Source organism: Equus asinus, chromosome 28, assembly GCF_041296235.1.
Source record: "Equus asinus isolate D_3611 breed Donkey chromosome 28, EquAss-T2T_v2, whole genome shotgun sequence".
Classification (NCBI taxonomy): domain Eukaryota; kingdom Metazoa; phylum Chordata; class Mammalia; order Perissodactyla; family Equidae; genus Equus; species Equus asinus.
The window spans coordinates 34,879,368-34,903,759 of NC_091817.1; the positions used below are offsets into that span (position 1 = coordinate 34,879,368).

At 36.0% G+C, this 24,392-nt stretch overlaps 1 long non-coding RNA gene across 4 annotated transcripts in view; it reads left to right on the forward strand.

The window, feature by feature from the left end:
• Nucleotides 1-24,392, forward strand: part of LOC106842140 (uncharacterized) — a 230,562-nt gene that overhangs the window by 128,563 nt on the left and 77,607 nt on the right. For 3 of the 4 annotated variants that reach the window (XR_011499116.1, XR_011499114.1, XR_011499117.1), the window contains 2 exons: nucleotides 19,789-20,035; nucleotides 20,736-20,826. The exons of the other annotated variant lie outside the window; for it this stretch is intronic. This is a non-coding gene — a long non-coding RNA (uncharacterized lncRNA). The remainder of the gene's footprint in view (nucleotides 1-19,788; nucleotides 20,036-20,735; nucleotides 20,827-24,392) is intronic. 4 annotated transcript variants of the gene reach the window in all.

Sequence of the window (24,392 nt, forward strand, 5' to 3'; positions counted from 1 at the left end):
AAATGTTGTTGGCTGAATTGGACACCTAGATGGGAGAAATATATCTGAAACTCTACCTTAAAACATACACATAACTTCTGGGTTTATTACACATTTAAATGTAAAAGACTCTCATACCTTGCTGGTGGGTATGTAAATTGTTACAGCCACTTTGAAACACTGGCAATATCTACTAAAACTAAATATATACCTGGCTCATGATCTAGCATTTCACTCCTAAGTATATTCCTAATAAAAATACTTGCTTATATTAATCAAAATACATATATCAGAATGTTCTTAGCAGTATTATTCATAAGACCTCAAACTAGAAACTACTCAAATGACATTCAATGCTAGAAAGGATAAATACACATTCAAACAATGACAACACAGCAATGACAATGCATTATCTACAGCTGTTTTCAAGGAAGCTTACAAATATAACAGTGAGTGAAAGAAGTTGGGCACAATAAATTATATACTCTATGATGCACTGTATAATTCCATTTATATAAAGTTGAAAAACAGGCAAAACTAATTTATAATGTTAGAAGTCAGTATATTGGTAGCTTTATGGAGGCAGGATAGGGATTGGAAGGGGACAGAAAAGGGAGGGAGTTTGGGTGTAGTGGTAATGCAGTGTTTCTTGATCTGGGTGCTTATTACATGGGTTTATTTAGTTTGTACACTTATGATTTGTGTATTTTTCTGTATGCCTATTATACTTCAATCAAAGGTTAGAAAAGAAAATCAACTGAAAGTGTAAAGTAAGATGGTATAAATAAGACCAAATGTGTTGCTAATCACTGTAAATGTAAGTGGGCTAAAATCTCCAATAGAAGGAAAAAGATGGTCAGATTGGATATATCATATGTGCATCTGGAGCTTGTGGGTGGGGATATGGGAAAGAAGTGTCCCCTGATAGAACTTGCACTGGGTTCCATTTTACTAGTTAAGTTGGTAGTGTGTCTCCCTCTATTTCCACCTTCTTAAGAATCTACTGTAGGACCCAGGCTAAAAGAGGGTCAGGAAATCTCCTTGAGAGAAAGAGGGAAAATAAAATTGAAGAAAAGGCTAACATATAACAAACTTCAAGTACCCAGAAGTTCTTAGGCTACCCCTTGCCTGAAGAAAGCTATGCTTGGTTTTGACAAGAGCTAAATCCCCTATGGATAATATATATGCTTACCTTAATAAATGCATCAGTAAGCCTCAGTTCCAGAATCCTGCAAGAATACAGGAAGCCATGTGTTCAACAATGGTTTTCTCTGAAGATGGTTGAGGCAAAGAAGGACAGGTAAGCAGTCTTTGATCTGTAACACGTTAAAAGTACAGGGTAAAACGGAGTGGTAAATGGCATTATTTTTGTTTCTCTCTAGGTTATAAGACCAATTCTTTACACTGATATGTTTTTAATTAACCTTGCTATTTCAGACTTTCCATTTGTGTCTTTTGGATATCATTTTAAACAAACTTAAACCAAACATATTCCAGCATCTTTTACTGTCTTTCTCAAAGAGGAAATACAAGAAAAATGTCCGTGAACAAAGATATCCCTTGGTGTTAGATCCCAGCAGTACAGCATTATGACATCTATCTGTAACTTATTCAAGAAAGACCAGGAGGAAAAACCAAAATGTGTATATTTGTATATGAAATGTTTTGTTTGTAGATGGGCAACATTATTAATAACCCCATATGAAGAGGATTTTGAATGAGTAATTTCAAGTGAATAGAAAATAAAAGGCATTAGAAGAATAAGAGGACAGAAAGCCATTTTTAAAAAAGGACATAGAACATTTACATTATACTTTATAATTTTTTGATTTTGGGCATTCAGTCCTGCTTATTTTTTAGGATCGTTTCCTACTGAGTTCAAGTATTTCTTTATACCTTATGTGTGATTATCATGAATTTAATTATTTTTCTGCCCTTTAATTGTCTGAAATGACAATTTCCCCCATTACCCTATATAATTGTTATTTTCGGATTAGTTTCCATTTTTAGGTTAATTATCCAGATACCCAATTTGTCAAATTTTGCAAGTGAGGGCAGAGGAATGAGGTCTTGGTAGTGGTTTTCTTTCTCTTTTACCTAGGTGGTTGCATAGCCTTTTACTTTGTTTTGTGGTATGTAGACTTATCCTTAACTGGAAGAAAAGCATTGTCAAGCTTTCCCTTCATATCGATAGAAAGATTATAGTTTATTTTCCTGTTTCTATTATGTCCTTGATCTGCTGCTCCAAATGGTCTCACTGAGATGAGCTGAATTGAACAGTTATAATCCACAGAAATATAATTAATGTCAGTGGTATTTCCAACATATTCTATCTCATTTTTAAAGAAAGATTATTGTTAAGTTTTTTTTAAAGGAATGTGAGTATATGAAGGATGATGACCAAATACTCTGTATCTTAATGGAATATAGAATCAGAGAATGTGGAATTCATCTGGAGTAATAAGATTTAGCTGACAAGTTGTTTGAGTCCCTGTCTCTGGCTGGTAGGGCAAACTCAGTTTTGTGGAGCTGGGCAGGCAGAGGAGAGAATAAGAGTTTTTTGAGAAAGCTAACCTGACTGATGGGAGAACCATAGCAACAATGCTAGCAGATGGATTCTTGATTACTCCCAAAGCAAGCGGTTGATGCTGAAATCAAGGATGTGCATAATAAGAGTTGATTAGAAATCCAAGGTCCATAGGCCAAAGCCAAGAGGGCAAATAGATGACTGAATCAATGAAATCAGAGTCAGGCATCACATTCCAAAGGATAGAACCAAGATATGGATCACATAGCAAAAAGGTCAAGTCTAGGCAGCTGGTCCTGATCATCTGGGTGGTCCTAGCACCGACACAAGTTCATCTGACCTAAAATATCTTTTATTGGCTTGTCCAATGCCAAGTAGTACCTGGGAGGTTTAAAGGGTCAAAGACAAAGCTGAGGAATGATAACAATTTCTCTATTAGTAGAAACTGTTGAAACACTTGTTGAAACACTTGACCAGCAATAGAAGATCAGACATCTTGTCCCTTGACACGCTCTAAACAACAGACTTTACATGAGGTCTTACTCATAGGTGGAACTTTGAAATAATAATTTATTAAGACTTCTTTTGGCTTTAAGAATTCTATGATTTTATTTTTATATTATTGGGGTATAGAAGGTCAACTTCTTATTCAGAAAGCATATATCAAGTACTATTTTTAATAAAAGTGCTTTTAAGCAGCTGTAGCGATAACAAATGCTCCTGCTCTAGAATGGACAATCCTAAATCATAGGCAGGCTTGGATTACAATGTCCTGATTAGCACAGCAAGGGAGATATTCCTTAAACTGAAAAATAGGGCTTTCTTTCCTTTTCACATATAAGATAATGTTGGTCTGGCTACATTTATACATGTAGAAATGAGGAGATATTTGCTAGGTCCATTGGTTTGTTGTTATTTTACTTCAGAGGTGACAAGTGGCAGTACCTGAGTCTGCTCTCAGTTCTGACTAGCTTCTCATAATTCACATTGAATGTGGCACATATGCCAACCTGCCACAGTATCATGTGGTAGACTCATAATCCTTTTTTTTCCTGAGATGCATGACCAGGAAGACATATAGGTTGTGTCCATCAGTGTCCAGGACAGATTTTATGATCATTGTAGTGTCTTGTTAACTAAACTTCCAGAATTGGCCAGATCCTGCAGAGTTTTGTAAGAGGGCAATGGAAAACCAGTGAAGGATTTCAAGCAAGGGGATCTATTTGTTCAATAAATATTTATCAAGTGACCTTATAGTGTCAGGCATTGTGCTAAGAGCTGGGTATTGAAAAGTGAAACAGCAGATATGGTTCTCATTGTCAAAGAACTTATAGTCTATGGAACTATGAAGAAGAAAAAAGGCAATTACAAAATAGTGTGATAGATGCTATGATATGGGAAGAATTACAAAATGGGAATATCTAAGCAAAGAAAATAACCTAGAACTGGTTGGGGGTGATCGAGGAAGGCATCTTGGAGGAGAAGACATATAAGAAGAAGGAGCCAGATGACAAATAAGGAAGTATGTCCCAGGGAATGGATGAATGATTGCAAAGGATCAGGGGAGAAGTAAAGATAGTTGAGGTGGTTGAAAGGTCAAGTGATTTTATCAGAGTGGTCCATTTGGACTTACAAATCAACACTCATAAGGAATTTATAGCCTGAATTTATACTATCTGGGTCTGAAGAAACCTTGATCTAAGTATACATAAGTCAGGAGAGGGTGACTGAAAGCAAAGTGTTCTAATATCCTTATGTTGTTTTTCAGAGGTAAGGATATTGATAAATTTTTGACTTTGATAAGTATATGTGTTTTGTAATTTCTAGGGTAATTCTTTTAGAGAAAAGAATAAAAACAAAATGTATAATTTCTAGACTAGTAGAGGAGAAAAATGTAGAGATAAAAATGACAACCCAAAAGAAGGCAAAAAAAAAAAAAAGCCAACAAAGGAGGGAGAGAAAAGATGACATAAATAGAAAACCTGAAATAAGATGGTACATATAAGTACAAATATGTTTGTAATTATATTAAGTGTAAATGGACTAAATTAAAGGAAAAAAGTTAACAGATTGAACTAAAAAAGAACAAACAAAATTCAACCATGTGCTATTGGTAAGAAGCACATCTAAAACATAAAGATACAGAAAGGTTGAAAATAAAAGCATGGAAACCAATATGACAGGAATATTCCAAACAAAAGAAAGCTTGTGTAGTAATATTAGTATCAGATAAAATAAAGTTTAAGATAAATAACATCACTGAAGATAAAGATGATGATGTCTTAACTATAAAGTGTCTTATTCCCCAGTAAAAATATAACAATTAAAAATTTTTATGTATCTAATAACAAGGTCTCAAAATATATAAAGCAAACATTGGCAGAACTTCAATGAGAAATAGATAAAATTATAATAATCTCCCTTAGTAATTGATAGATCAAGTAGATAAAAATTCTGTAAGGGTATAGAAAATTTGATCAACACAATTAACAACCTTGACTTAAGAGACATATATAAAATGCTCCACCTGACAACTGCAGAATGTATATCTTTTCAAGCAGACATGGAATGTTTTTTCAAGTTGACTGTATTCTGGGCCTTAAAGAAAGTCACAACGTATTTCAAGGCATTCAACTTATGTAGTCTACATTCTCTGATCTCAGTGAAACAAAAACAACAATAACAAAGAAACTAAAAGAATCTCCTGCACATTTGTGAGTGTTTAATGAGAAACCAGAGACCACTTTGGATGTTTCAAACAGAGAATTTAGAAAATTTGTTGTAAAAGTTTTGGAAGGGCTGGAAGAACAAAATGGAAAATGTGGTTACACAGAATTGATGATTGCTGTGCTTCTGGGATGCCACTGTCCTGCCTTTGTTGCTGCTGCCATCACTGCCAGAGGCACAGTCAGAAGCTCTGCTTGAGGTCAGGGAAGAGTGGCTTCTTCCTTTCTTCTGCTTTCTATTCTCTTATTAGTGCCTCCCACTGACAGAACCTAACAGGAGGACAGCTGGGAAGGGAGTCTGGAAAATGTAATTGAGATTCCCAGCTCTCGTATTATGGAGGAGATAACTGAAGAGCAAAAGGAGGACAACAGATAGTATTCAGCACAGTCTTCTCCTTTGGCTACTCAGCATCCATGTACACTCTTATCTTGAAGCACCCATACAACTGCAATACAAGCAACTGTATGCTTCTGCCTAACAGGTTGAAACTATCTCTTGTGCAAACAAAACAGAAGCTATAGAATGCGGTCATTGAAGACATTTCCGGATGATGTTAATTACTCTTCTAATTCAGTAAGAATCCCATTTGGATATCCTGTAACCTAGAGACTAAACTTTAAATTTAGCCACTACCAACATGAAATAAAATGATAGGGAAAAAGAGAGGGGGAGAAAAGCTTAAAATATACAAATATACATATAATAGGCAAGGAGAACTATGCTAGGCTGCTATAATGAAATTAACTTAGAAATCAATAACAAAAATAAAACTGGAAAAAGCACATTTTAGGAAATTTAAGAAACAGCTTCTAAACAATTAAAGAGTCAATGAAGAAATCAGCATGAGAATTAGAAAATACTTAGAATTGATTTATAATAAGAATATTAAATGTCAAAACTGGTAGAATGAAGCTAAAGCAGAACTCAGCAATTTGTGACAATAAATGCTGTAATAGAAAAGAAGGAAAGGTAAAAATTAATGCAATAAGCTTTCATCTTAATTAAATGCAAAGAAAGTAGAAGGAAGAAAGTAATAAGCATAAAAGCAGAAATCAATATGACAGAAATTAAGCTTATAATGCTGATCTTTAAAGCTAAGTTATTTGAAAAGATTAATATAATTGACAAACCCCTAGTGAGATTGATTAATAAATAGTAATCATTATCAGGATTGAAAAAGAAAACTTAACTATATATGTTCTGGATATTATAAGGATAATAAAAGGCTGTTATGATAAACTTCAGGCCATAACTTGGAAAGTTGATAAGAAAAATATAATCTACCAAAAAGACTCAAGAATAAACAGAAAACCCAAGCAATAACCAGACCATTAAAAAAATTTAATCCATAGTTAAAAATATTCCCACAAAGAAAACTTCAATCCCAGCAAAATCTACAAACATTCAAGGAAAAATAATTCCAAACTTGCTCTATTCCAGAGCATTAAAAAAAAAGAATGAGCATATCCTTGATGCCATAATCTGACACATGATATAAGAAATAAATATATATTATATATTATAATAAAAATATGTACAAAAACCCTATATGAAATATTAGTAAATCAAAACTTGTAATATCTATAAAGGATAAAGAATCATGACTAAGTGGTGTTTGTCCCAAGAATATTAAGTTGATTTAACTTTAGAAAATCAATTAATGTTATTTACCACATTAGTACATTAAAAGAGAAAAATCATGTGATCACCTCAATAGATGCAGACAAAACATTTGATGAACTTCACCTACAATTAGGAAATAGTTCTAGCAAATGGAGACCAGAAGGGAAATTCCTTAAATTGAACAAGAGTTTCTTAAAAAAAGTAACTGTCATACTTACTGGTGAAACTTTGAAGGCTTATATTTGAGATTAGCAAAAGACAAGAATATCCATACAGCTACTTTTATTCAACAGTCTATGAAAGGTTCTGATGAGCACTATGTAGAAGAACAAGAAATACAAAGTGTCAAGACTGAATGGGAGGAAAGAAACTTGTCACTATTTACAGATGATATGATTGTATAGAAAATACAAAGAAATTTACAGATAATTTATTAGAATTAATAAGTGAGTTTAGAAAGGTAATTGAATATAAAATCAATATACAAAAATCAATTGCATTTCTACATGCCAGTGACAAACATTCAGAAAATGAATAAAAAAGATGCTTATAATAGCACACAGGTATGAAGCACTGAGGAATAAATCTAACAAAGAAAATACAAGAGGGGCTGGCCCCATGGCTGAGTGGTTAAGTTCATGTGCTCTGCTTCGGCAGCCCAGGGTTTCGCAGGTTCAGATCCTGGGCGTGGACCTAGCACCACTCATCAAGCCATGCTGAGGTGATGTCCCTCATGCCACAACTAGAAGGACCCACAACTAAAAATATATACAACTATGTACCTGGGGGCTTTGGGGAGAAGAAGGAAGAAATAAAATCTTTAAAAAAAATGCAAGAGCTTTATGGAAAAAATTGTAAAATCTTATTGAAAGATATTAAAGAAGACCTAACCAAATGGAGAGATAAGCCATGCTTATGTGTCAGAAGATTCAATATTATGCGGATGTCAATTCTCCTCTCGTTGATTAACATTCAATGCAATTCTATTTAGAATCCACACAGGATTTATTTTTCTTTTGTGAAATTTGATAAGCTACTTATATGGTAATGCAAGAGACCAAGAATAACGACGATATTCTTAAAGACAAAGAACAAAGTTCAGGAAATTTCCTAGTAAGATCAAGACTTATAAAACTATAGTAATTGAGATACTTTGGTATGTACAAGAAAGCATAAGGGAGCCCAGACAGAGATCCACATATATAATGATGTTTGGTACATGACAGATGTGGTAAGTTCAGATCAGAGGAAGGAAGGATGGATTCTATGGTTAATGGTGCTGGGACATCTGGGTATGGATATGGAAAAAAAGTGAAATTGTACCCCTACCTCACACTATACATGGAAGTCATTATCAGATTTAAGACCTAGTGAGTCTATAAGCTATAATTTTTTTAAATAATAAAACTTTTAGAAAGTAATATAGAGATTGTTTTCATGACCTTAAAATAGGGAAGGATTTTTTTAAACATAACATAAAAACCCTAGGAAAAGATTGATGAATTTCTACATTAAAATTGAGAATTTATTAAAAATTGCATGAAAATTGAGAATTCATCAGAAGCTGGCACAAAGAGAGCAGCAATAACACGAACAAACAAAAAGATCTCTTAACATGGAGAAGATATTGGTGACAGAATCTGACAGAAGATGAGTATCTGGAGAATATTGAGAACGCCTCTGTGGCTGGAGCTGACACGTCACAAAGTATGTTTCCAAGACTTCTTGCCAGCTGGCTTCCAGCTGGTTTCTGCAAATGAGAGCCTGATGAGAAGCTCAGGAGGAAGAGCTGAAGTATTTCCTTTCCATTTTGTTGGTCCAACCACTGTGCCTCCAGCTGCAGCATACAGTTGACTCCAGCTTCCAGCTTCTTTCAGCACCTCCAGCCATTACTGCCCTTCATCCGGGTAAGAGGGTCCCTACACTGAGCCCTGTGCTTTACAGAGCCCCACCCTCAGCCTCTTGTGACTGCATTCCTGCCTATGGGGCAAGAAGTCTGCATGGTCAAAGGGATGTGACTGCTTGGAGCCTGTTCCCTACCTGCCCCTTGATGGATGACCCAGAACTCTGACATTCCCTGTGCAAAGTGCTCTGGGTGCCTCCTTCCAAGAGTGGGCCATTCTTCCAGTGTGCACATCTTGGCTTAAGGGATGGCTGTTTGTGTATAATTGTATGTGTGTGGGGATGAATGGAGCTTGGGTGATTATATGTATGTACCTGAGGCCCCAAATAGAGCTGGATATAGAAGGGGCTGGCTCATGGGCCATGGCTCTGAGCCTAGAGTATAGCTATCCCCATGTGCTGCCACATTGTGGCCAGAAATTTTGAGAAGTTGGAAGTTTAAATCAGTGCTTCTCAAACTGTGGTGAAAATCCAGGTTTTTCTTTTTTTAAAAAATTTTAAATTTATTGCCAATCAATATTTTTGTTAAATACAAGAAAAATAAACTGCAGGAAAAATGAAATTTAAAAAACTATACAGCCAACATATCATCACCCTGTAAACTTGCTCTAAAAATTTCTAAACACTTACTCTCAATTATTGTGCTTATTTGGCATGGACCATTAACAAATAATATCCAGACTTGCATTGTTGGGCCGTACTTGGAGTACCATTCACTTAAATTCACAACTGGCCTTCCAGGACATTATGAAGATACATTTGTTAAAATGTGATGATAGCACATAATTTGTCTAACTGTTTAAATGTAGACATGTATGTGGGCCTCCATCTGTACTGCCAACCCTAGTTCTGCAAGTGGGAGGGGTGAGCCTCCTTCTAGCATCTGCCTTCCTCCACTCCCTCGGAAGTTCTGGGGGTGTACAGCCATGCTTCTTCTTGACAGCTGGAATGCCACATTCCCTCCCTCACCTCTGGGTTGTTTGAGTATCCACAGGGTCCAAGCACACACTGATCCCCCAGAGGTTCAGTCTTATTTCTCTTGTTCCTTCCTCCCTAGGGGCAAAAGCTACTTCCTGATGTTATTAATATCTGGGTTACCTCAGGATTCTCCCCTCTCCCTTTTTTTTTCTTTTTGTTCTTCCAGGCTTCACACTCACTGAGTTGGCAAATATGAACAACCTGACAACAAATGTTGGGGAGGGTATGGAGGAAAGTGAATTCTCCTACATGTTGGTGGGTCCAGATTGACATAACCACTTTCAGAGAGTTGAGCTCTACTGGGGGAATTGAGATTTCTATACTAAATAGTCCTACAGGTGTCCACCCTTGAGAAACTCCTGCTGGATTCACATATATAAATATGCATAGTAGGGTTGCTTATAAGACCCAAACAAAAACAAAAGAACAAAACTGGAAATGACCCAAATGTCCATCAACAACAGATTGGATAATTGAGTTGTGGGGTTTGTACAATGGAAACGTGAAATGAACTATAGCTCTGTGTCATGAATATGAATGATTTCAGAAGCATAATGTTCATTCATTCATTCAACAAATATTTACTGAGTACCTACTATGTGCCAGACACTGTTCTACATGCTGGAGACACCTAATGGAGCTTCCATTCTAGTGGGGAGAGAAGATAGAAAACAAACAATAAATATATTAAATAAGTAACTTAAATAAGTGGAATGTCAAAGTGATAAGTACTGTGGAAAATAAAAGGAAAGCCGGGGAAAGGAATCAGGAATTTCTGGGAGTGAGACAGAGTGTGTGTGTGTTTGCAGTTTTAAATAGGGAGGACAGATAGGCTTCATTGAGAATGTGACATTAGAGAAAAGATTTGAAGGTGGTAAGACATGAGCCATGGTGGTGAGGTTGGGGGCAAACCATTCAGGCAGAGGAAGCAACCGATGCAAAGGCACAACGTAGAGCCATTCCTGGCAGGGAGGTAGTGTGGCTAGAGGGGAATGAGATTAGATCAGAGAGGGAGTTGTGTGCTCTGTTCAGCGGGAGCCTTAGTGGCATTACTCTTGCATTTATTAAGTGAGTTGAGCAGCCACTGCTGGGTTTTTAGTAGAGGCAGTGTCCCAACTTGATTAGAGTTTAGTAAGATTGTTTTGGTTGCCGCGTTGGCAACAGACTTGGAGAATATGATCATATTGAGCAAATTAGAAGCACGTCCCTGGAAGAATGCATACGGTATGTGTTTGTTTATAAAAAGACTCAAAGTAGCCAAACTAAACAATATCCTGTCTGGGTATACACACAGGTGTAAAACTATAAAGAAACAGAGGGAAGAGCAAAACAAGAGTTAGGGTAGATGTTACCTCTTGGGGAGAGCCAATGATGTGACAGGGGAGGGGCACAGTGGGACTCTAAGGGGTCATGTTTTGTTTCCTCACCTGGGTGGGATTTTTACTGGTAGTCTCTTTATTAATACTTTAACATCTAAGCATATGTTTTAAACATATATTTCATACACAAAAATAAAAAGAGAAACAAAAGGAAAAAAAGAACCTTCCCCTTAGTAATAGCTTAAACTATTTTACCACTAATTTATACAACAGGTTGGTGTTTTTCTAGATGAAGACAAAAATTTAAGTTGAGCCCGAATATCTGGGAAATATAAATAAAAGAATGTCGATGCATTTTTGAGTGTGGGTTGTTCCTGACATGTATATATCAACTTTTGGCTATTAAAAGACAATCAAAAGGAGAATTGGGTGTCAGCCAATAACGTATTTATAGCCTAGAAACTTCCAATTTAGATAAACATGCTTATCAGGCATGAAGTATTTTTTGAGCACCTGCTACATATGCAAGAAGATTTGGAAGTACAGAGGAATATTTAATCTACTTAGCAAGATGAGATCAATATACCAAACAATTACCTATTACATTGTATCATTAATTGTTAAATTGTGTGGCACTAGATAATAAGGCTGGCAGTAACATCTGAGAATCTCAGATGTAGTACACAGACACAGACTATGTCTTTAGTTTAGAATCAATGGTTACCTGAGTATAGAATTTTGTAGCCAATTTTTATTATCACATGAACAGAGAAGATTATGCAAGACATTTTGCTGTTGTGCATTTATATATATATTAGGTATCTTTGATGCTTAATAATTTCACAAACACTTCAGCAAACATGCTCAGCTTTTTCCTCATGATTCTTCATCTGCCCAGAATATTCTTATGTTTCTCTTTCCATATCAGATACATGCAAATAGAGCTAGAAAAGTGGACCATTCTTTCTGCATTTGTGTTTCACAAATTCTTTAGTATGAATGAGATTAAGTATTTTAGTTTAAAACACCCCCTGCTGGGCTGTACGCAATATAAATTATCAAGAGATAATGAATACTACAACTTCAGGAATTTTTAATTTCTTCTGGTTAATTATTTCAGTAAGACCTTGAAAACAAAAATAACTGGTAATTGGGAATTACCTTCATTAAGCAAATTAAAGGAAGTATTTAAAGTGACTTTTGGTGAAAATTTTGTGTTTAGTACTGCTTTGCTATGTTCTAAGATATTGATGAAATATGTTAACATAGCTTAATATCTTTATTACTGATTACTATGTTATAAAGTTGATATATTTGCTGATTCACACACATATATCATCGTGTTGATAATTTTCTTTTCTAGCTCTGGGAAGGAAAACTATTTTAAAGTCATGTAGCCAAATGCACCCTCACTTTAGGTGTCCACGGCTGACAAGTTCCAAGAGCAAAATTGGTTATGTTGACTGCTTGACATAGTTCTACTTTTCATAAATACATATTGAGAAGCAAAAAAGTTTAGTTTTTGTGCTATGCTTTCATGTATGGCTGGAGCCCCAAATAAATGGTATATTTCAGTAAACTATTGAAAAGTCTGACTTTACTATAATGGGGACTCAGTTCTTTTGTATGGATTTGCCTTGAAATATTTTATCCTTGGAAACATTTCCAAATGCTTGCAATGGGTTTACAGTCTCATTTACTTTTTTTTTTTTTTTTTTGCTAAATTCTGTCCATTGCCCCTTCCCAATTCTCATCACCCCATTCTCCCAAGCTGTGTTAATATTGAGAATTATCCAGGAGGAAAGGTAGAAATGAGGAAAGTATGACCTCAGAGGTATGTGTTTATCTTTTGCTCTATTTTATTTGACATTGTTTTGGCCTTAAGAGAAAAGAGGAAATTTGCTTTTGCGATTGACTTGCTTATATAAAGGAAAAAGAACCTCCTGCCCCCACCTTTTATTTTATAAAGAAAGACATCTTTAATAATTCTGTTTTAGGGTTTCTTCAAGGAATGACTTATACCCTAGATTAAAGGCATTCGTATAGTCAGCAGGAATCTAACCTCAGTTCATATTAATGCCTGTAAGAGTCGATTCTCTGCCAACACTTTTTCTAGGGATGAATTTAACAGCAAGGTGCAACAGCTCACAGATGTCAGAATAAATAACTGGCCATCTGAGTGTCAAGAGTTGGTTGGAGCCATATCTGCTCGGGGATTTTAAATATCCTGAAGTGTTTATAGAAACTTGGGTCAGTCTAAATTTGACTTTGTTCCCCCTTCCCAGTTGTTCTCATTGGGAAATTTAAGCTACAAGTTCTGTTCTGTGTTTAAGTGGGTATTCCTTACAGTATACCAAAGTGAGTAGCGATTATGTTGGAAATATGTGTGTGGGAATATAGTTTAGGAAGGCTTCAGCATGCTCTGAAGTAATTATGTTTAGACAGATTGAAATTCAGTGAGAATGGAGGGTTCTTTAACACCCTTCCAAAGGCTGCCCTTCCAGTTTTAAGTTCTTTGAGGTCTTTGATAGGAACGTGCTATTAAAACTTACATATTAAATAAACACTTCACAAGCTGTTATGATTCCTGAGTTTTTGATTTAAGTTAACCAGGGCTGATTAATATTTTTTCCCTTCCAAAGACTGAGAGTTCCTTAATGATCTCTTTGAGGGCAAAAGTAGTGTCACTTTCACTATGTGTTCCTGGGGTCTTCAATAATATTTCTGGAATGTAAGGCCAAGTGAGAATGCCTATTTGGCTTAAGGTAACATTTGCTTTTCCATTTTAATGTAACAACTACTGAAATAATTGTCCCCTTACTCTTCCATTAACTCCAAAAAAACATCTTTGAGGGCTAGTGTTAATACTACCCATGCTGTTGGTAGAATGTATTAGTAATCTCAACTGAGAAGAGTTCCATGTTTGAAGTGATCAGGTTCTATGCAAGGCATTTGTCTGTTTGTTCTCAGACCCATTCCCTGTCCTTCTCCTGCTTTTCTCAGTATTATAGGGCCAACACCTGTAGACTGTGTTTCTCAGGTTCGCTTGCTAGCCGGTTTCCAGATAGGTTTGGCCAATGGCAAGAGAATGGTGGGCAGGAGGAAGGGAGAAGCCAGTGCATGTCTTCGTGTCTCTTTCTGCTTCAGGATGAGTGCCTGGCAGTGGCTGTGTCTCCTCCCTGGTTCTAGCTCCCATTCCAGGACCCCTTCTGCATTGGCCCCAGTTTCTGCTGGGGTCCCTAGCTCCTAGGCTCTGGTAAAGCCCCTCATCCCTTTGTCCCTTTTGCTCAAGTGGTGATAGTGGCTCCTTTTTCTCTTTCCTTCCTTTCTCCCTTTTTTTCTCTCCTTTTTCTTTCTAAATGAAATATAATTCAAATACCGTAAAATTCACCCTTTTAAAGTGTACAATCTAGTGGTTTTTTACTATATTCACAGACTTATGCAATCATCACCACTATATAATTCTAGAACATTTTCGTCACCCCAGAAAGAAACCCTGTATCCATTAGTGATCACTACCCATTCTCCTCTCCTCACAGACCCTGGCAACCACTGATCTACTTTCTGTCTCTATGGATTTGCCTATACTGTGCATTTCATATAAACGGAATTCTACAACATGTGGCTTTTTGTGACTGGGTTCTTTCACTTAGCGTAATGTCTTCAAGGTTCATCCATGTTGTAGCATATATAAGTATTTCATTTTTACGACTGAATAATATTCCATTGTATGGATATGCCATGTTTGTTTATTCATCCATTCATCAATTGATGAACATTTGAATTGTTTCCACTTTTTGGCTATTATAAATAACACTGCTATAGAACATTCATGTACCAGTATTTATGTGAACCTGTATTTTCAATTCTTGGATTGAAAGTCTTAGTTCTCTTAAGCAATATAAGATATACCTAGGCATAGAATGACTGGATCATATGGTAATTCTGCATTGAACTTTTTGAGGAACTGGATATTGGCTTCTTTCTGTTGCAAATCTCTGCATTGTCTCATTGTCCTCTTTGGCCATTTGGTTTTTCCAGCCCCTTTGTAACTAGTTCTCTGTATAAAATATTAAAATACCTAGCATGGACTCTATTTCCTTGACTGAACCATGACTCAGATGGTTTCATTTATATTATCCATGAAAGTCAAGGCTATTTTTCTTCCCAAGTTTCTTCTCTTTTGCATAAAAGATGGTGAAAGAAACCACAAAGTTATTAACATTGTTAGGAAACAGGGTGTCTGGTTAATTAGATTCTGCAACTTTATCTAGTAATGTGCTACCATCTCTAACCTAAATGTTTTATGGATAACTTATAGTTATGGCAAACAAGATTTTTGTTTATGTCAATGGACTAAATGCTCCAATCAAATGCCATAGGGGGGCCAACTGGATAAAAAAAACAAGACTCATGTATATGCTGCATACAAGAGACACACTTCAGAGCTAAAGACACAAACTGAAAGTGAAAGGATGGAAAAAGGTATTCCATGCAAATGACAAAGAAAAGAAAGCGGGGATAGCAATACTTATATCAGACAAAATAGGCTTTAAAACAAAAACTGTAACAAGAGGCAAAGAACTACATAATGATAAAGGGAACAATCCAACAAGAAAATATAACTCTTGTAAATATCTATGCACCCAACATAGGAGCACCTAAATATATAAAGCAATTATTAACAGATGTAAAAAGAGAAATAGACAGTAGCACAATAATAGTAGGGGACTTTAACACTCCACTTACACCAATGGATAGATCATCCAAACAGAAGATCAATAAGGAAACACTGGCCTTAAAGGACACATTAGACCAGATGGACTTAGTAGATATATATAGAACATTCCATCCAAAAATCACAGAATACACATTCTTTTCAAATGCACATGGAACATTCTCCAGGATTGATCACATATTAGGCTACAAAACAAGTCTCAATAAATTTAAGAAGATCAAAATAATACCATGAATCTTTTCTGACCATGAAGGTATGAAACTAGAAGTCAACTACAGGAAGAAAACCAGAAAAGACACAAAAATGTGGAGATTAAACAAAATGCTACTGAACAATGATTGGGTCAGTGAAGAAATTGAAAAATTTCTGGAGACAAATGAAAATGAAAATACAACATGCCAAAATTTGTGGGATACAGCAAAAGTGGTTCTGAGAGGGAAGTTTATAGCAATTCAGGCCTACCTCAACAAACAAGAAAAATCCCAAATAGACAATCTAAAAGTGCATCTAAAGATACTGGAAAAACAACAACAAACAAAGCCCCAAATCAGCAGAAGGAAGGAAATAATAAAAATCAGAGCAGAAATAAACAAAATAGAGACTAAAAAAAAGTAGAAAAACATTAATGAAACCAAGAGCTGGTTCTTTGAAAAAATAAACAAAATTGACAAACCCTTAGCTAGACTCACCAAGAAAAAAAGAGAGAAGGCTCAAACAAATAAAATCAGAAATGAAAGAGGAGAGATTACAATGGACACCTCAGAAATACAAAAGATAATAAGAGAATATTATGAAAAGCTATACGCCAACAAATTGGATAACCTAGAAGAAATGGACACATTCTTAAAAACATACAACCTTCCAAAACTGGACCAAGAAGTAGAGAATTTGAATAGACCAATCACCAGTAAGGAGATTGAAACAGCAATCAAAAACCTCCCAAAAAATAAAAGTCTAGGACCAGATGGCTTCCCTGTTGAATTCTACCAAACATTCAAAGAAGACTTAATACCCATCCTCCTCAAATTCTTCCAGAAAATTGAAGAGGAGGGGAGGCTTCCTAATTCATTTTATGAAGCCAACATTATCCTGATACCAAAACCAGACAAGGACAACACAAAAAAAGAAAATTACAGGCCAATATCACTGATGAACATCGATGCAAAAATACTCAACAAAATACTAGCAAATCAAATACAACAATACATTAAAAAGATCATACATCATGATCAAGTGGGTTTCATTCCAGGGATGCAGGGATTGTTCCACATCTGCAAATCTATCAACGTGATACACAACATTAACAAAATAAAGAATAAAAATCACATTATCATCTCAATAGGTGCAGAGAAGGCATTTGACAAGATGCAGCATCCATTTATGATGAAAACTCCAAATAAAATGGGTATAGAAGGAAAATACCTAAATATAATAAAGGCCATATATGACAAACCCACAGCAAATATCAGTCTCAATGGGAGAAAAACTGAAAGCTATCCCTCTAAGAATTGGAACCAGACAAGGATGCCCACTGTCACCACTCTTATTTAACATAGCATTAGAAGACCTAGCCAGAGCAATCAGGCAAGAAAAAGAAATAAAAGGGATTCACATTGGAAAAGAAGAAGTGAAACTGTCACTCTTTGCAGACGACATGATTTTATATCTAGAAAACTCTAAAGAATCCACTAAAAAACTTTTAGAAACAATAAAGGAATGCAGTCAAATCTCAGGATACAAAATCAACATACAAAAATCATTGCATTTCTATACACTAACAACGAAGTAGCAGAAAGAAAAATTAAGAATACAGTCCCATTTACAATTGCAACAAAAAGAATAAAATGCCTAGGAAGAGGTGAAAGATCTGTACACTGAAGACTATAAAACATGGTTGAAAGAAATTGAAGAAGACACAAAGAAATGGAAAGATATTCTGTGCCCTTGGATTGGAAGAATTAACATTGTTAAAATGTCCATACTTCCTAAAGCAATCTACAGATTCAATGTAATCCCTATCACAGTTCCAAGAACATTTTTCACAGAAATAGGAAAAGAATCCTAAAATTTATATGGAACAACAAAATACCCTGAATAGCCAAAGGATTCCTAAGAAAAAAGAATGAAGCTGGAGGTATCACACTCCCTGATTTCAAAATATACTACAAAGCCATAGTAACCAAAACAGCATGGTACTGGCACAAAAACAGGCAGACAGATCAATGGAACAGAATCGAGAGCCCAGAAATAAACCCACACATTTATGGACAGCTAATATTCGACGAGGGAGCCAAAAGCATACAATGGAGAGAGGAGAGTCTCTTCAAGAAATGGTGATGGGAAAACTAGACAGCCACATGCAAAAGAATGAAAGTAGACCATTCCCTTACACCATGCACAAAAATCAACTCAAAAGGGATTAAAGACTTGAATGTAAGACCCAAAACCATGAAACTTCTAGAAGAAAACATAGGCAGTATGCTCTTTGACATCGGTCTTAGAAGCATATTTTCAAGTACTATGTCTGACTGGGCAAGGGAAACAAAAGAAAAAATGAACGAATGGGACTACATCAAACTAAAAAGCTTCTGCACAGCAAAGGAAACCATCAACAAAACGAAAAGACAACCTAACAATTGGGAGAAGATATTTGCAAGGCATATATCAGATAAGGGGTTAATATCCAAAATATACAAAGAACTCATACAACTCAACAACAAAAAAACCAACAACCCAATTAAAAAATGGGCAAAAGATCTGAACAGAGATTTCTCCAAAGAAGATATACAGATGGCCAGCAGGCATATTAAAAGATGCTCAACATCATTAGCTATCAGGGAAATGCAAATCAAAACTACAATGAGGTATCACCTCACTCTGGTCAGAATGGCTATAATTAACAAGACAGGAAACAACAAATGTTGGAGAGGATGTGGAGAGAAGGGAACCCTTGTACTCTGCTGGTAGGAGTGCAAACTGGTGCAGCCACTATGGAAAGCAGTATGGAGTATCCTCAGAAAATTAAGAATAGGTATACCATATGATCTAGCTATCCCACTGGTGGGTATTTTTCCAAAGAACTTGAAAACACAAAAGCATAAAGATAGATGCACCCCTATGTTCACTGCAGCATTATTCACAATAGCCAAGACTTGGAAGCAACCTAGGTGCCCATCAAGTGACAAATGGATAAAGAAGATGTGGTGTTTATACACAATGGAATACTATTCAGCCATAAGAAATGATGAAATCCGACCATTTGTGACAACATGGATGGTCCTTGAGGGTATTATGCTGAGTGAAATTGGTCAGAGGGGGAAAGTTAAATACTGTATGATCTCACTCATAAGTAGAAGATAAAAACAACGACAAACAAACACATAGCAATGGAGATTGGATTGGTAGTTACCATAGGGGAAGTGGGGGAGGACAAAAGGGGTGATTAGGCTCACATGTGAGGGGATGGACTATATTTAGTTTTTGGGTGGTGAACATGATGTAATCTACACAGAATTAGAAATATATAATGATGTACATCTGAAAGCTATATAATGTTATAATCCAATATTACTGCAATTAAAAAATAAAATAAAATAACATAAAAAATAAAAAACAAAAAACAAAAAAAAGATTTTTGTTTATAATAGTGATAAGATGCTTCCTTTTAAAATAAATGTATGTAAGTGAAAAAAAAGGAGAGAGCTTACCTAATAAAATTTAAAAATACAATGGCGTAAAATAGAAGAGTGAGTGGTTTATAGATATGAAAAAATTGTGAAGTATGGTATATCACAACTGAAGTTTGGGAACATGGGCCTTACTGCATCTCAACTCCTCTGCATGGCTTCTGTACTGGGTTGAATAGTGTCCCCCAAACTCTCTGGAACTTCAGAATGTGACCTTATTTGGAAATAGTCTTTGCAGATGTAATTAGTTAGGATGAGGTCATATTGAATTAGGGGGTTCCTAAATCCAGTGATTGGTGTCTTTATCAGAAGGCAGTGTGAAGACACACAGAGGAGGCGGCCATGTGACAACAGAGACAGAAACTGAAGTGATGCAGCTACAAGCCAAGGAATGTCAAAGATTCTTGGCAGCCACCACCAAGCTAGGAGAGAGGCACAAAACAGATTTTCCCTCAGAGCCTCCAGAGGAACCAACTCTGTTGACACTGATTTCTGACTACTGGCCTCCAGAACTGCAAGAGGATAATTTCTGTCATTTTAAGACACCCAACTGGTGGTAATTTATTATAGCAACTTGTAGGAAGCTAATACAGTCTCGCTTCTAGACCTGCTTATTATACTCATTCTTAATATTTCCTGAAGATGCATGGGGCTTCCAGGCTTCTGTTCCAGCCCTTTACCTCTATCTGGAATGTGCCTTATCCTCTCCTACTCCTGCTTGTCTTCCACTCTCTGGTCAATTGTTTGTAGGCCCCGCTCAAATTTACTCAGAATCCTTTCTTTCTTGCCCTCCCACTTCATCGGTGTAGTCAGTCCTTCATTTGTATCACACTGTTGGATTTTCTCTTCCTGCAACGTTGTGTGTAGTTTGTCGTTCAGTGTCTACATCTCTGTTGATCCATGAACTTCCTGGGAGCTGGGGCTGTTTTATCTTTATATTGCCGTAGCTTGGGATATGATATAATTGGCTTCCATTGAATATTTGTTTAATTAATGAAAGTTTCTCTTACTTATTGTTTGTTTCTATCTTTTAAAATCAAAGATTATTTCTTTCGTTCTCCTTGGAAGATGTGTGTAAAAATGAATGCTACTTTGGAAGTCAAAACAGGCTGTAGTAAGATCAAAAGTTGTCTTCCTGGCCTTGCTATTGGAAACTGCTATTTAAAATTTGTTTAATTTAGAGCTTGTTTTATTTTATGAAGATAAATGGTAGAGTAAAAGGAATAAACCAGTAAATAACTGTCTTGGAATTCTAGAGAGTGAAAGCTGTGGTGATTTCATCAAAGACTATTAAGAACAAGGTCACTGTCAGCAAATCAGAGAAATATTTCCACCTACTTAATTGAGGTGAGTTCATGGTATTAAAGACCAGAGAAGTTTTTATGCCCAGAGTTATTCTTCATGCCATCTGCTGCTGCAGTGTGTGGAAAATGGGTTAGGGAGAAAATTTGTGGGGAGAGATGGAAAACTTTTTTATATTCCATAATCAGCTGAGGGTGGTAATGAGACAACCATCCTTTAAAGACCAAGAAAGAGTTTTGCTCTAAGGAAAGGAATAGAATTACAAAGGAGAAAGACCAAACATTTCAAGGACTCTATGTGTATTGAATTATTTTATGTTTTTAGAACTTTTTTCTGGCATCACAGCTGACTACTAGTTACAGTAATGAATCAATTATTCACAAAAGGGAGAAAAACAGGTTCTTAAACCATAAATCACATCCCAATGAAGTTATGAATTTGAAAAGGCTGATTGTGGTTGTGTTCTTCAATATCAGTCCTATGCAGGGCAAAAGAAAATATTAGCAAAGTGACTTTTGGCAATAAATTCAAGTTTCCTGAAAGTGAGTTATAAGTTGCAAGACATTTTTCTATGTTTTTTACAAAACATTCTTTCATCTATGGGTAAGAAAGACTCACCCCCATACCAGAGGCATTCTGGCTGCTTTAACTGGCTGAGTCCCTTTTTGTAGGCTCTGCCCGGTGAATCTGGGGTTGTCTTGCAAAGAGAATGTTTCTGAAATTGTAGCTCTCCTTTCTGCTTCTGGGGGGTCGTGCTCATTTCTAGCATTCTCTGAAACTCCTAGTGCATACAAGCCAATAAAAATCTGTTAAGAGAGGAGAGACAATTTGATGTGCAGCTTCTGACTGTCTCAGGCTACTGATAAGTACAGTTGATAGTTGGCAGCATTAGACTCTGTTTTAGTTATCTATTGCCCAACACTTTAAAAAATGATCTTTTTCCTCATGATTCTGTGGGTTGACTAGGCTGAGTTGGGTGGTTTTTCGGCCCCTTATGGTGTCAGCTAGGGTTACTCAGTTGGTTGCATTCAGTTAGCATCTTGGTTGGCTAGAAGTTCCAACAAAGCTTCACGCAAATGCCTCACCCTTTGCTGGTTCTCCACGTATCCTTTTTACGTGGCTAGCTTGGGCCTCCTTTCAGTATGGTGGCTTCAGGCTATTCAGACTTCTTACCCTGCCACTGGCTTCAAGGGGGAAAACAGCAGCTGCTAAGCCTCTTAAAGCCTAGAACTGCATCTGGCACAGTGTCACTTCCACCTAAATTATGAGAACAACCCAAATTCAAGGGAAGGGAAGTAGACGCCACTTCTCTATGAGGAGAGTGGCTTGCTGATAGAGTGAGGGAAAGAATTGATGGCAGCCATCTTTGGAGAATCACCACCACAGCCTCATTACTCACTTTACATTAGCACTATTTAATTTTATGTTAGATTTTCTTATGTATCTTCAGCTCCCTTTATAAGAACAATCTTACATTCACTTACCAGTTCCAGCCAGTGTTTTCTGGTCCTTTAGGAAAAGTGGTCCTAATCATTCTTAATAGTTGGTACTATATAGTTAGGTCTCACTTATGTGCTCAGTACTGAGTTTAGTTCTTTATGTATATGAGCAAGTCCTTACAATAACCCTGTGAGGGAGATATTATTATGTCTCTCTCTCTATTTTTTTTTTTTTCACTGAGGAAGATTCGCCCTGAGCTAACATCTGTGCCAATCTTCCTCTATTTTGTATGTGGGTCACTGCCACAGCATGGCTGCCAACGAGTGGTGTAGGTCTGCACCTGAGAACTGATCCCAGGCCACTAAAGTGGAGTGTGCTAAACTTAACCACTAGTTCATGGGGCTAGCCTCTATCTTATTTTTTTTATTTAAAAAAATGGAGACTTTGAGCAAGAGAAAAATTTGCCCACGTTCTCACAGCTTACAAAGTGGTAGAGCCAGCTTTGGAAACTAGAGATTTCTGGCTTCCAAGTTGGTGCTTTTGTGCTGAAACATGGTAGTTTTTCTAGGTTCTTTCTGAAACCTTTATTTAAAACTGCTGTCAAATTCATCTGCAGTACACTTGTTGACTTTCCTGAATTCCACTCACAGAATCTTTCTGAAATAGATGTTCCTGTTCTTGGCATACAGACCAAGACAAAGGTCTCTGAGATGTTTCCGTTAGTGGAAACTCCCCCAACCTTTCTGATTTATAGCTTCTCTAAAAGTAGAAACATTTTTTGAGGCTTCTGCAGTTCCTCTATACTGACTGCCCCTTGAAACCTCCTTCCCATGTGTACTTACTTCCTACCTGGATTGTGTGAAAGACATTTCCACATCCCTGGGTCTTAACTGTTTTCTTGTTTAATATTAGCATATCTTAATTAGTTTTATCACGGAAGTCTTAGACTGTGGCTGTCCAGACTACAGAGAATGTTTCAGTTGGTTAGATAAATATAAGATTGACTCTTACTAATTTGAGCGTTAGATCCTCATCATGTTCTCTTGTGAACTTTATAGTCTGTTAAATTCTCTTCTACATTCCTTTAGGCCGTTAGTACTTTCTGAGCCTTCCTATATTTCACTTTGATGTTAATATTTTATGTTTCTGGTCATGTATTTACTGCTCACCATCATTAAAAATAGTTAAATAGCTCAATCACAGGCTTTGGATTTTCATTATAACCCTTTAATTCCCTGAAACCTGTTTCTGTGATAAAAATGATAAATATATTTAGAAATTGGCCAGATTTGGATGTTTGCTTAAATATTATAATTCTATTATAATTTTTAAATCATTTTCCAGAGAGGACAAAGAGGTAGAACTAGAAAATACCATAAAAAAACATAAAAAGAGTGACTTCCTCCCTTTTATACCATGAGTACAAGAGTTGGGCAGTCATAATGACACCATCTTCTTGTTTCAATGCCAGAGTGAAGATTTTGATTCCAGGTTAAAATTGGTACTGCATCTTGGACCTAAAATACAGGGTGATCTTCCTAAATATAACCCTAGTTACCAGCATAGTCTTAGGAGAAGTTTTTGATTCTAAGAAATACAGTTCAGAAATAGAGCCACAAATTTCAATATGTTGTGTTTTCATTTTTACTCAATTCAAAATACTTTGTAATTTGTTTGATTTCTTCCTTTACCCATGGATTACATAGAATTGTATTATTTAGTTTCTAAATATTTGGGGATTTTTCCAGAGATCCTTTTGTTACTGATTTCTAATTTAATTCCATTGTCATCAGAGAACATAATTTGTGTGACTTGAATGCTTTTTAATTTTTTAAGCCTTCTTTTATGGCCCCAAATATGGTCTATCTTATGTAGACTGTAGGCATGTGAAATGAATGTATATTCTCTGTTGTTGGGTGGAGTATTCTATGAATGCCAGTTAAATCAAATTGGTTAATAGTGTTTTTCATGTCTTCTATGGTTTTACCGATTTTCTTGTCTATGTGTTCTATCAATTATTGAGATGGATGGAAATCTTAGAAGTATAATTATGGACATGTCTATTTCTCTTTGCAGTTCTTCACATATTTTGAAGATCTGTTATTTGGTGCATAAAGGTTTATAACTTTTATTTATCTATTTTTTATTTTTTTTTAAAGATTGGCCCCTGG